General features: G+C 41.4%; 1 long non-coding RNA gene across 3 annotated transcripts in view; it reads left to right on the plus strand.

Annotated features, from left to right (window-relative positions):
- LOC118397814 (uncharacterized) overlaps positions 1–10,204 on the plus strand; it is a 21,634-nt gene extending 11,430 nt beyond the window's left edge. Inside the window, exons 1-4 of one of the 3 annotated variants that reach the window (XR_008071166.1) lie at positions 4,103–4,229; positions 4,563–4,653; positions 5,178–5,221; positions 8,190–10,204. This is a non-coding gene — a long non-coding RNA (uncharacterized LOC118397814). Of the gene's footprint in view, positions 1–4,102; positions 4,269–4,562; positions 4,654–5,177; positions 5,222–8,189 lie in introns of those variants that run through there. The other 2 variants (XR_008071167.1, XR_004828505.2) reach the window with 2 other exon arrangements.
- Positions 10,205–11,578: the final 1,374 nt, after the last annotated feature.

Genomic DNA, 11,578 nt, shown 5'->3' on the forward strand with positions numbered 1-11,578 from the left:
ACAGAATAAAAAGCCAGAACAAAGTTAATGGATACGAAGTTAATCAAGATAGCGGGGCCTCTGATTTGGTTAATCTGGCTACATTTACTGTCATTCAGAGGCAGATTTAAAAAGTTTTGTAAGATTCCCAGACATGTTAAGGGTCTGGACGGCTGGAGACGCAGGTGCCAATAAAAATATTTTCTTATTTAGAGAAGGAGCTTGCAGTGTGTGTGTTTAAGCCAGTCTCCATCTGTTTGCATGAGTGCGTGTGTGTATTTCAAAAAGGGAGAGAAAGAGAGTGTGTGTTGTGAGAGAAAGCGAGTGTGTCTCCAGAGACTTTGCTGTTGTTCGTGCAGGGAGCGCAGCGAGCCGTGGAGGGAGCTGTGGTGGGAACGTCACCTGATCCGTGCCTTGGGGGCGACCCCAGTGGGCAGCCGCTGCACCGTGTCCTGGGGGAGCGATTGCGAGTGACAGGCGTGGGCCCCTGTCACAAAAAGGCCTCTGTGGTTTAGGTGGAGGGGCAACGTAAGTCACTGATGGACGGCCCCTCTCCTTGGGAGTCTCAGGCTTGGGAGCCATGAGAATGGTCCTGGGAGAGGAGGGGGATGGGAGGAGGGGGCCCTGGAGCAGATCCAATGCAGGCAGACCCTCTCACATGACCCCCCCTCCTCCTTTCCACCTCACCCACTGCACTTAACCCCTCGGCAGCTCCACACCTCTCCTCTTTCTCTACTCCCTCTCTCTTCTCACACTGTGCCTCACCCTCACCTCTGTTCTTCATGTGCTTCATTCTCTCCCTCTCTTGTCCTCTCTTGTCCTCCTCATTTATCTTCCTCTCTTTTCACTCTCATTCTCAGGACCTGTTCTACAGATGTCATTACATGGGAACAGTGAGAATAGGGTACATTGAGTTTGAGGTACAGTAGAAGAGAGAGACTTAAGAGAGGTAGAAAGAGAGAGATTGAGAGAGGTGAAAAGGAAAAAGAAGGGGGTAGTTAATGGTCATGTTAGAGGGAGAGAGGCTATGACCTGGGTCACCTACCCAGGCTCTGGTCCTCACGGTGTCTGTCTGTGGGAGCGCTGGTCTCTCTCACTCTCAGGGCCTCCTGCTCAGGGGACAGCCTTGTTCACATATACAAGCCAGTGTGGGAGCCAGCCTTCACTGAGGGGCCAAGGCAACACACTGTCTAGCACTCAGAATAAAATAAACAGGAGTCAGCTAGCTGACTAAGGCTACGTTTAGACAGACAGTCCAATTCTGATCTTTTGTTCACTAATTGGTCTTTTGAGCAATCAGAGATCGGAATTGGTCTGTCTGTCTAAACACAGCCTTAGTGGACCCATACACACTTGCTCAATATGTTTGCAAGTAAATATGGTGGATGCCACAAGTCATTAGAATGCCACCAAAGACACTATGGATGTATTGTGGATTCACACTAATGTTTAGCGTGCCTTGTTGTTTTGTTAATAGTGTACATTATGGACTGAAATGGTTTGATTTATGTGTGTGTGTGTGTGTGGGGGGGGGGGTTCTACATATCAGTATTGTTTCTTGTGTGTGGTCTTGAATGAGATCAGGTCATTTCGGCACAATAAATATCACAAGGCTTTGTCTCTGCAAGGAACATTACTTTGTCCATATCGAAATGAATGATGTTTTCTTTCCTTGGGTTACTGGTTCAAGATACACTGTATAATTCAACTATGATGACGATGATGGTGATGACTTTGGTTAAAGGTAACAATGTTAGCGAAACAAAACCCATGTATGATCTGGACTATAATCTAATCTCGTGGGAAAATGTCCCCGCCACCACATCCTTATGGTTTTATATTATGGCTTCCCACCACTTTTCCTGTTGGTTTGTCAAATGAATAACTCTCTTTCATTGGGTAACATACAATTATCCTCCTCTCTCTCAACGGGCGAGGAAACCAAGCCACAAAGCTCTCTCAATGTTTTCATTGTCAGGAAAGAGTTGCTGTAGTAGTAGAAGCATCACACTGTACTGTACATGGAGAGACTGGTGAGCACACGGAGAGACAGATTATTATTATCATTATTATTATTATTATTTGATTTTTTGGTGAGGGGGGATAGATCAGCTTTAATATTTCAAATAGATTGTAGCTTCCATCACTGTAATTGTCTGCATCATTTCCAATGCCCCATATATAAGTCGGAAGTTTACATACACTTAGGCTGGAGTCATTAAAACTCGTTTTTCAACCACTCCACAAAATTAATGTTAACAAACTATAGTTTTTGCAAGTCGGTTAGGACGTCCACTTTGTGCATGACACAAGTCATTTTTCCAACAATAGTTTAAAGATTACAGTGGGTCAGAAGTTAACATACACTAAGTTGACTGTGCCTTTAAACAGCTTGGAAAATTCCAGAAAATTATGTCATGTCTTTAGAAGCTTCTGATAGTTGACATCATTTGAGTCAATTGGAGGTGTACCTGTGGATGTATTTCGAGGCCTACCTTCAAACTCAGTGTCTCTTTGCATGACATCTTGGGAAAATCAAAATAAATCATCCAAGACCTCAGAAACAAAATTGCATACCTCCACAAGTCTGGTTCATCCTTGGGAACAATTTCCAAACACCTGAAGGTACCACGTTCATCTGTACAAACAATAGTACGCAAGCATAAACACCATGGGACCACGCAGCCGTCATACCGCTCAGGAAGGTGACGTGTTCTGTCTCCTAGAGATGAACATACTTTGGTGTGAAAAGTGCAAATAAATCCCAGAACAACAGCAAAGGACCTTGTGAAGATGCTGGAGGAAACAGGTACAAAACTATCTATATCCACAGTAAAACAAGTCCCTATATCGAAATAACCTGAAAGGCCACTCAGCAAGGAAGAAGCCACTGCTCCAGAATATCCATAAAAAAGCCAGACTACGGTTTGCAACTGCACATGGGAACAAATATCCTACTTTTTGGAGAAATGTCCTGGTCTGATGAAAAAAAAAAGGGGGGAGGCTTGCAAGCCGAAGAACACCATCCCCACCGTGAAGCATGGGGGTGGCAGCATCATGTTGTGAGGGTGCTTTGCTGCAGGAGGGACTGGTGCACTTCACAAAATAGATGGCATCATGATGCAGGACAATTATGTGGATATATTGAAGCAACATCTTAAGACAGTCAGGAAGTTAAAGCTTGGTCGCAAATGGGTCTTCAAAATGGACAATGACACCAAGCATACTTCCAAAGTTGTGGCAAAATGGCTTAAGGACAACAAAGTCAAGGTATTGGAGTGGCCATCACAAAGCCCTGACCTCAATCCTCAATCCTAAATTTGTGGGCAGAACTGAAAAAGAGTGTGCGAGCAAGGAGACCTACAAACATGGCTCAGTTATATCAGCTCTGTCAGGAGGAATGGGCCAAAATGCACCCACCTTATTGTGGGAAGCTTGTGGAAGGCTACCCGAAACGTTTGACACAAGTTAAACAATTTAAAGGCAATGCTACCAAATACTAATTGAGTGTATGTAAACTTCTGACCCACTGGGAATGTGATGAAAGAAATTAAATCCAAAATAAATCCTTCTCTACACTATTATTCTGACATTTCACATTCTTAAAATAAAGTGGTGATCCTAACTGACCTAAGACAGGGAATCTTTACTAGTATTAAAAATGTCAGAAATTGTGAAAAACGGAGTTTAAATGTATTTGGCTAAGGTGGATGTAAACTTCTGACTTAAACTGTATATACAGTGCATTCAGAAGTATTCAGACCCCTTGACTTTTTCCACATTTTGTTACGTTACACCCATATTCTAATATTGATTAAATGTTTTTCCTCATCAATCTAAACACAAGACCCAATAATAACAAAGTGAAAATAGAATTTTAGAAGTTTTTGCAAACATATTAAAATAAAAACCAGAAATACCTTATTTACATACATAAGTATCCAGACCCTTTGTTATGAGACTCAAAATTGAGCTCAAGTGCATAATGTTTCTATTGATCATCCTTGAGATGTTTCTACAACTTTATTGGAGTCCACCTGTGGTAAATTGAATTGATTGGACATTGATTGGAATGGCACACACCTGTCTATATAAGGTCCCACAGTTGATAGTGCATGTCAGAGGAATAACCAAGCCATGAGGTCGGAGGAATAACCAAGCCATGAGGTCGAAGGAATTGTCCGTAGAGCTCCAAGACTGAGGAAGCGGGGGAGAAGGGCAAATAGCCCTTTTTGGGGGGGCTATTTGAGGTGCAGTTAACTCTAATGAACTTATCCTCTGGAGCAGAGGTAACTCTGGGTCTTCCTTTCCTGTAGAAGTCCTCATGGGAGCCAGTTTCATCATAGTGCTTGATGGTTTTGTGACTGCACTTGAAATTGACAGACCTTTATGTCTTAAAGTAATGATGGACTGTCATTTCTCTTTGCTTATTTGAGCTGTTCTTGTGATAATGTAGACTTGGTCTTTTACCAAATAGGGCTATCTTCTGTATACCAGCCCTACCTTGTCACAACACAACTGACTGGCTCAAATGCGTTAAGAACCTTTAACAAGACGCACCTGTTAATTGAAATGCATTCCAGGTGACTACGTCATGAAGCTGGTTGAGAGAATGCCAAGGGTATGCAAAGCTGTCATCAAGACAAAGGGTGGCTACTTTTATCAGGAATCAAGGTAAGACCCAAGTGCAGACTATGTGAAGTAACAATGTTTATTGTAAACACAGGGGCAGGCAAACGACAGGTCAAGGCAGGCAGGAGTCGATAATCCAGAGCAGAGGCCAAGGTACAGCATGGCAGGCAGGCTCAGGTCAGGCAGAGGTACATAATCCAGAGGTGAAGCAACGGTACAGGACGGCAGGTAGGCACAGAGACAGGCAGTGGTCAGGCTGGCGGGTACAGAGTCAGGACAGGCAAAGGTCAAAAACTAGGAGGACGGGAAAAAGAGAGACTAGTGAAAAACAGGAGCTGAGACAAACTGCTGGTAGGCTTGCACAAACAAGACCAACTTGCAACAGACAGATAGAAAACACAAGTATAAATACCCAGAGGACAAGTGGGGAAGATGTGCAACACCTGGATGGGGTGGAGACAAGCACAAGGATGTGACAACTTTGAAGAATCTCAAATATAAAATATATTTTGATTTGTTTAACACTTTTGTTGTTACTACATGATTCCATATGTGTTATTTCATAGTTATTGTAACGTCCGTCGTTAAATGAAGACCAAGTGGCAGTGTGGTAAGCGTACATTTTCTTTCATTTTAAATGTTCCACCAAAAACAATAAACAACTCAACGAACATAAAGCAAGGAGTGCAAACACATGCAACACACAAAGACAAGATCCAACAGAAGGTGGGAAAAAGGGCTGCCTAAGTATGATCCCCAATCAGAGACAATGATAGACAGCTGCCTCTGATTGGGAACCATACTCAAAGAAATATAATCACACCCTGACCTACCAAAAGAAAATTTAAAGGATCTCTAAGGTCAGGGTGTGACAGTTATGATGTCTTCACTATTATTCTACAATGTAGAAAATAGTAAAACATTACGAAAAACCCTGGAATGAGTAGGTGTGTCCAAACCTTTGACTGGTACAGTATACATACATACATACATACATACATACATACATACATACATACATACATACATACATACATACATACATACATACATACATACATACATACATACATATACAGTATTTACCACCCCTCCCCTAATTGGAGAAAACGAATGAGCAACAACACTTAGGTGTCTACTTCCTGCTTATACATACATTTTACGGACACAATCTATTTTACAATAGTTATATTTTGTTTGTTTTTACTCCTATCCTTCCGCTACCCTCAAACTGTCCCATATATTTCGGAAACCATCCAGTTTGATTTCTATTTGACATACATTTTTTGTGCAGTTCATGAAACTGTGCTGTTCTGAATTGATATACATTTTACAGACACAGTATAGATGTTTCACAAAAGTTCTGAACCTTTCTATTCTCATAGTTTATACAGATTGTAAATCACAGATACCATTTTTTGCCAAAAGTATTATGATATTATTGACCTGCAGAGTTAGCTCCAGGTAAATGTTGCAATTCTTCAGCCATTCCTGGACCTGCGAACAAAAACAAGCTACATATGCACAGTACCAAAACAAATGCTCCAATGATTCTGTCTCTTCGCAGCAAAATTGGTAGGGCTGTGATTGTTGTATCCCCCATATATATAACATTCTATTGGTTGCAAGAATATTGTATAATGATTTAAATAGAACAATTCTATGTTTTGAATCTGGTGTCGTTTTCCATATCAGTTTATAAACCATTTGCCGGAGAGACCAAATGACCATATCCTTAGAAGAACTGGATTATCTTGACTGTATAATGATTGATCCTATAGCATCAGGTTCTGTGGTCAGGAAAACCCTTATGTAATCCCATATTCATGTAAAACACCATGTATTGGGCAATTCCACAGTAACGGAATTATGCTGAGACTCCAATTTTTTACTTTAAAGAGCCCCAAAAAATTATTTTAAAGTTTAACGAAGCATACAACTATGTGCACAATGATTAGTTTGAACAATTTACACAGTAAATAAATAACATTTACTGAAAAAACTGCAGATGCAATCTTGGTAACAGAATTACAGTAAAATCTCCCTCAATTTTAGTCTGTTACAAAAATGTGTATCTGCACAGTTCTTCCTGTTTCATTCATTTCACTCCATGACTGATCATTTCTCAGCCTGGGGGTGCGTGCCACCACTAATTCATGTTCACTAATATATTTTGACGGGCGTTGCCCAGCTCAGACGTATAAACAATGGTCTGATTATGCCCTGAGATCCATTTGTCTCACTGCCCCCCACCCAAAACGTATAACTTCTCTACAAGATGATTTAATCTGGCTAACCTGTAGTGGAAAGGACCCAGCCCAGGCCTGCTAGCAGATAAGGTGAGAGAAGCATTGTGGCTACTGCTGATTAATCCACACTCCTTTACATTCCTGTACAGAACAGAATGGCCTTATAGACTAAGCAGCTAGAAGAAGGCTTGGCTTCCAACATGGCTGGATCCTTTGACATGTGAGGAAACGGCCAACTGCGTTGTTATGCTTCCTCACTGTCAGAGCCCCATTACTGCTGCAGAGCTGCTCTTTAGGAACATACTGCCTGATTTATGCTGCCTTTGTAATGCCAACTAGCAAGCAGAGAGAGAGAGAGAGAGAGAGAGAAAGAGAGTCTGTCTTGTCTACCATGGCGCCTGTAGGTTACAGAAAACACACCCCAATAGATACACATGAATACATATATAACGTCAAATCTTCTGCTTACATTTGACTATCACTTTGGCATAATTCATGGCACAATTTAAAAAAAAATATTGTAGGGCAATTCATTTTGATTGGGGAAACAGCACCATTTTGCTGAACTCCCAGAACCCCACAGACCAATGTCAAGATGGTAAGTCAATTCAAGAGTTAGCATTGTCTCCCATACAGAGATCCAGCATTGTCTGTGCTGATGAAAGTCATCAATATCCATAACTTCTCATGCTACCTGTTGTTTTTAGATGTGATGGGAATAGTGGAGATATGGCAATTATGAAGATCTCCTTTCACAGTGAACACAGTTTCCCAGACTGTAGGACTGTGATTGGCAGAAAAGTAGTGTTCTGAACTCCTGAGGTGAGCTTTCAAGACACTTGTGCTTTGAATTGAAACTATCTCATGCCATCAGAGCTGTGCTATGTTTCTGACCTGCATACTGTACTGTAGGTCTCACGCACACACACACATTTCCGTCCCACTTTCTCTGCATATTACTTTCTCTTGCATCCACATTGGGAGTTAGCTATAGAGCAGCGACAGCCACTTACAGCACTCCTCGGTGAGAAGAGAACAGAGCAGGTCTGAATGGCCGCAGGTGGTGTTGGCCCTCTCCACACAATGCCAGAATAAATTTGCTGGTGATGTTGAGCGAGGTGCGAGAGGGCTGCCAAATTGGCAGGGAGGGTGCGTGCGGTCTGCACAGGAAGTCAGCACGCAGGCAGGGCCCAGTTCAAAGGAGAGGTGCCCTGGAGGGAGACTCGGCTCTCACTCTCTCTTTCTCTCTCTCTTTGTCTCTCTCCCCCATCTCCCTCGCTCTCATTCACTCTCTTTTTCTCTCTCTCGTCTCCCTCCCTCTCTTGCTAGTGCTTACCTGATGAGATTTCCTCCCAAGGTATACCACTCAGCCACCTGGAGACGTCTCTTCTTCTGCCAAGCGTTGACATCCTCAAGTGTACCCGGCCTCTGTTTTGCTGCCTGCTCTAAATACACTGCTGTGAAAGTCTCACACTCCACTCAGTCCCTTCCTCAATCTAAAGAGGGTATTTTAACGAGATCTTGTCTGAGACTATAAAGGCATCAGAAGAAAATAACTCCTTGGATAACAACCTGGAGACTAACTGAATTGTAAAGGTCATTTATTAGCATATACATTTATACTGTTAATTAATTGTGTTACAATATGTGGACTAAATGGAATGACATTTGAATAGGGGTAAATAAATCACAATTTCAAAATGTCATTGCTCAATGTCAGTGTGTAGAAGACGTCCAGTCAGTAGACTTGAGGTGAGGTCTGTGTTGAGTATGTCACTGTTGGCAGGGCCAGCAGCACATTAACACAGCGACTCCCAGGACTACTGAGTGATGGGATAAACCACAGGTTAGGGTTTCATTTGAACTACCAGACAGCTATTCTGACAGATCGCAGGGGATTAAAGTGATTAAGAGTTCATATATAACCTGTTCTTGTGGAAATGATGTACAGCTCTAGCTATATAAAACTTTCTGACTAATATGTAGATTTGGAGGTCAACTGATAGAATCGAACATCAAAAACAAAGAGAGTAAATGTTTGAGAACTGAAGGCCACATGTAAAAGCCATGCATTGTCAACTGACAAACACAGACCTCACTTTTCTCTATGGGATTTATTGCACTGTACATGCAACAATACAAGGTACAGCTGCATACTTTATTAAAGTGTAATATTTACACCATTTTTTTTAAAAATCCTGCTGATTGCACTGTGAAAACAATGTCAGTGGTTATTCCAAAATGTTGTCTGTCAGTAAGGGGCGGACAGTTGTGTTTCCTAACTCTGCTTAGCAACACGGGAATTAATTTATGTTTGAGTTCCTGGCTGCTGATTGAGACGGAAGTGATGTGATCAACATGTAATTACCATCACTCTTATCGGCTTCATCTCCTGCAGCGTGCCACCCTAATTGTGTTGTGTTGGAAATGGCGCCTTGTCCAATACAACAACCAAGGAAACGGGCAGAAAACATGGAACCCCTATTACATTGACTTTCCCAGAGTTAAATCATCAACAGGTGGCTGAACAATGAATATATGCTCACCTGGAGCCTGTATAAGGCCACCTGGGAAAGGTACGTACACATTCTGTTAAAGCCTACAGTCAACTCCTGATAAGTGCACTTCAGACAAGTGCCAACTTTTCTGTATCAGTCACAGTGATGTATGTAGGCTAAAGGATTGTGGAAATGTAGAATGAATGATTCACTGCACAACAACTATCATCGTTATTTATGTTTTCAATTCAAACGTAGGACTCAGTGACTGACATTGTGAGGGTCTCAAACAGTCTCGCTTGGTAATAAAATAAAATTCCTTCTCAAAGATAGTGCTTTTAAAAAGGGAAGAATATGATATTGTACAGTAAAAACATTGTTTAAACTTCTCTTTATTTATATTGTTCTTTTTTGTGAGTTGGTAAGATCTCATTGGAAGCGCCAAAACAACTTCTATTACAAAGTATGAATACTGTGCAAATGCTATCACTAATTCTGCCATTGTGAGCCAAAGAAATGGGAAAATATAAATTAAACAAGGGGGAGAAGTTAATCAAGCCTTTCCAACCACTTCACAAGAACCATTTCAAAAGCCCCTACAGTAACATCCCACTCAACACGGTGGTCCTGTTTTGTGGGACCTGATTTTGAAACACGGCTCCGAGCGACAAAGGCTTTTCTATTTGCTCTGCAGCATAAATTAAAAGGAGCACAATCAGAGCAATCTAACAGAAATAGCAGCCCAGAGTCTGAGCTGTGCTCTGGTCACGTTCTGAACTCTTGTATTGGGGATTTTCCCAAAATCTTGACCCTGCTTCAATGGAAACTGTATCAGTGTTTCAGTAATCAAACATGGTAAAGGGGGGGGGGTCAGCTGATCCAGGGAGGGGCACAGCCGTCAAGGTCTTTCCCACACCCCTGTCTCTTCTGGGGAATGTGCTGGAGCTCAGATTCCACACCCTGTTCCCCTCCGATACCATCTCTGGAACGTGTGGGGTTAGGCGGCGACAATAAGCGCTCTGACAAAGGTCGCACTAATAAAGGGGGGAGTCGTGTAAGTAGCTGGTTCACTTTGCATAATCATGAGCTGTGCTAAGGCGCTCAGCCTATTGTGCCCATCCTCTCTTATTCTCTAAGTCGGATGATGCTTTGTATGTTCTTGAAAGACAGTGATGTAATCAACCTTTTCTTATTAAACGTGACAAAATTACACACTCCTATCATTGACCTTCACTGACCGTTTAAAGACTTAAACCATAAAGGTTTACATGGTGGATTTAAATACACTACATAACCAAAAGTATTTGGACACATGCTCATTGAACATCTCATTCCAAAATCATGGGCATTAATATAGAGTTGGAATTCACTAATTTGAATTCACTAATTTGAAGGGGTGTCCACATACTTTTGTAAATATAGTGTATATAGATGCAGTGGAGCGAGTAAAAAGCTTCATTCCAATGGTAATTTATAATGAATAATTCAGATTTCATTATAATAACAAATCAGAAACAAGAGAAAACAGTCTTGCTTTGGAACTGTCTGCTATACTGGCACTACTGTAGAACCAGATCTGACAGGCCTTGTAGCATAAGACCACAAAACAACATACATTCACATTGTTGTTTTGCTCAAAGCAATGTCTCACAGAATAATAAAACATGAAATCCCCATAATTGGTGACTAACCTACATAATGTTTGTATTGCCTTACATATATTCATATATGTAATTCAAATGATGTGCACCAAGTGCAAACCAAACCACTAAATCTCTTACTATTGGTTTATTGTGATGAATAGTCAAAACAAATGAAATGTTAAATTATTCTCAATGGTCAAAGCTTTACCAAGGGGTAATGTCGCATCTCTTAAGAATTCTTCTGAAACGGTGGTTACAACTGTACCTTGGGGAACTCAGTGGTTGTTTGTCTCTCACCACTTTTTCGCTTTATAAATAGACCTGAACAATGGCTCACAGAAGACATTGTCTATTTTCAAGCCCACAAAAGGGGTCACAAACAAGAAAGCGGGTGTTTGCCAAAGTGAAAAATGTCTTCACATTCAGCAACATAATGCCAAATCAACCGTGAAGTTGTTTTGAAAGCAAAGACACAGAAATTCCCTCTGGCACAGAGAAATTCACACTTCATTAGATACAATGACAGTTTTGCCCCCACAGCTCTATTTGACAGTCATATACAGAAAGGGCACAAGAG

This window comes from Oncorhynchus keta, chromosome 19 (assembly GCF_023373465.1).
Source record: "Oncorhynchus keta strain PuntledgeMale-10-30-2019 chromosome 19, Oket_V2, whole genome shotgun sequence".
Taxonomy (NCBI): domain Eukaryota; kingdom Metazoa; phylum Chordata; class Actinopteri; order Salmoniformes; family Salmonidae; genus Oncorhynchus; species Oncorhynchus keta.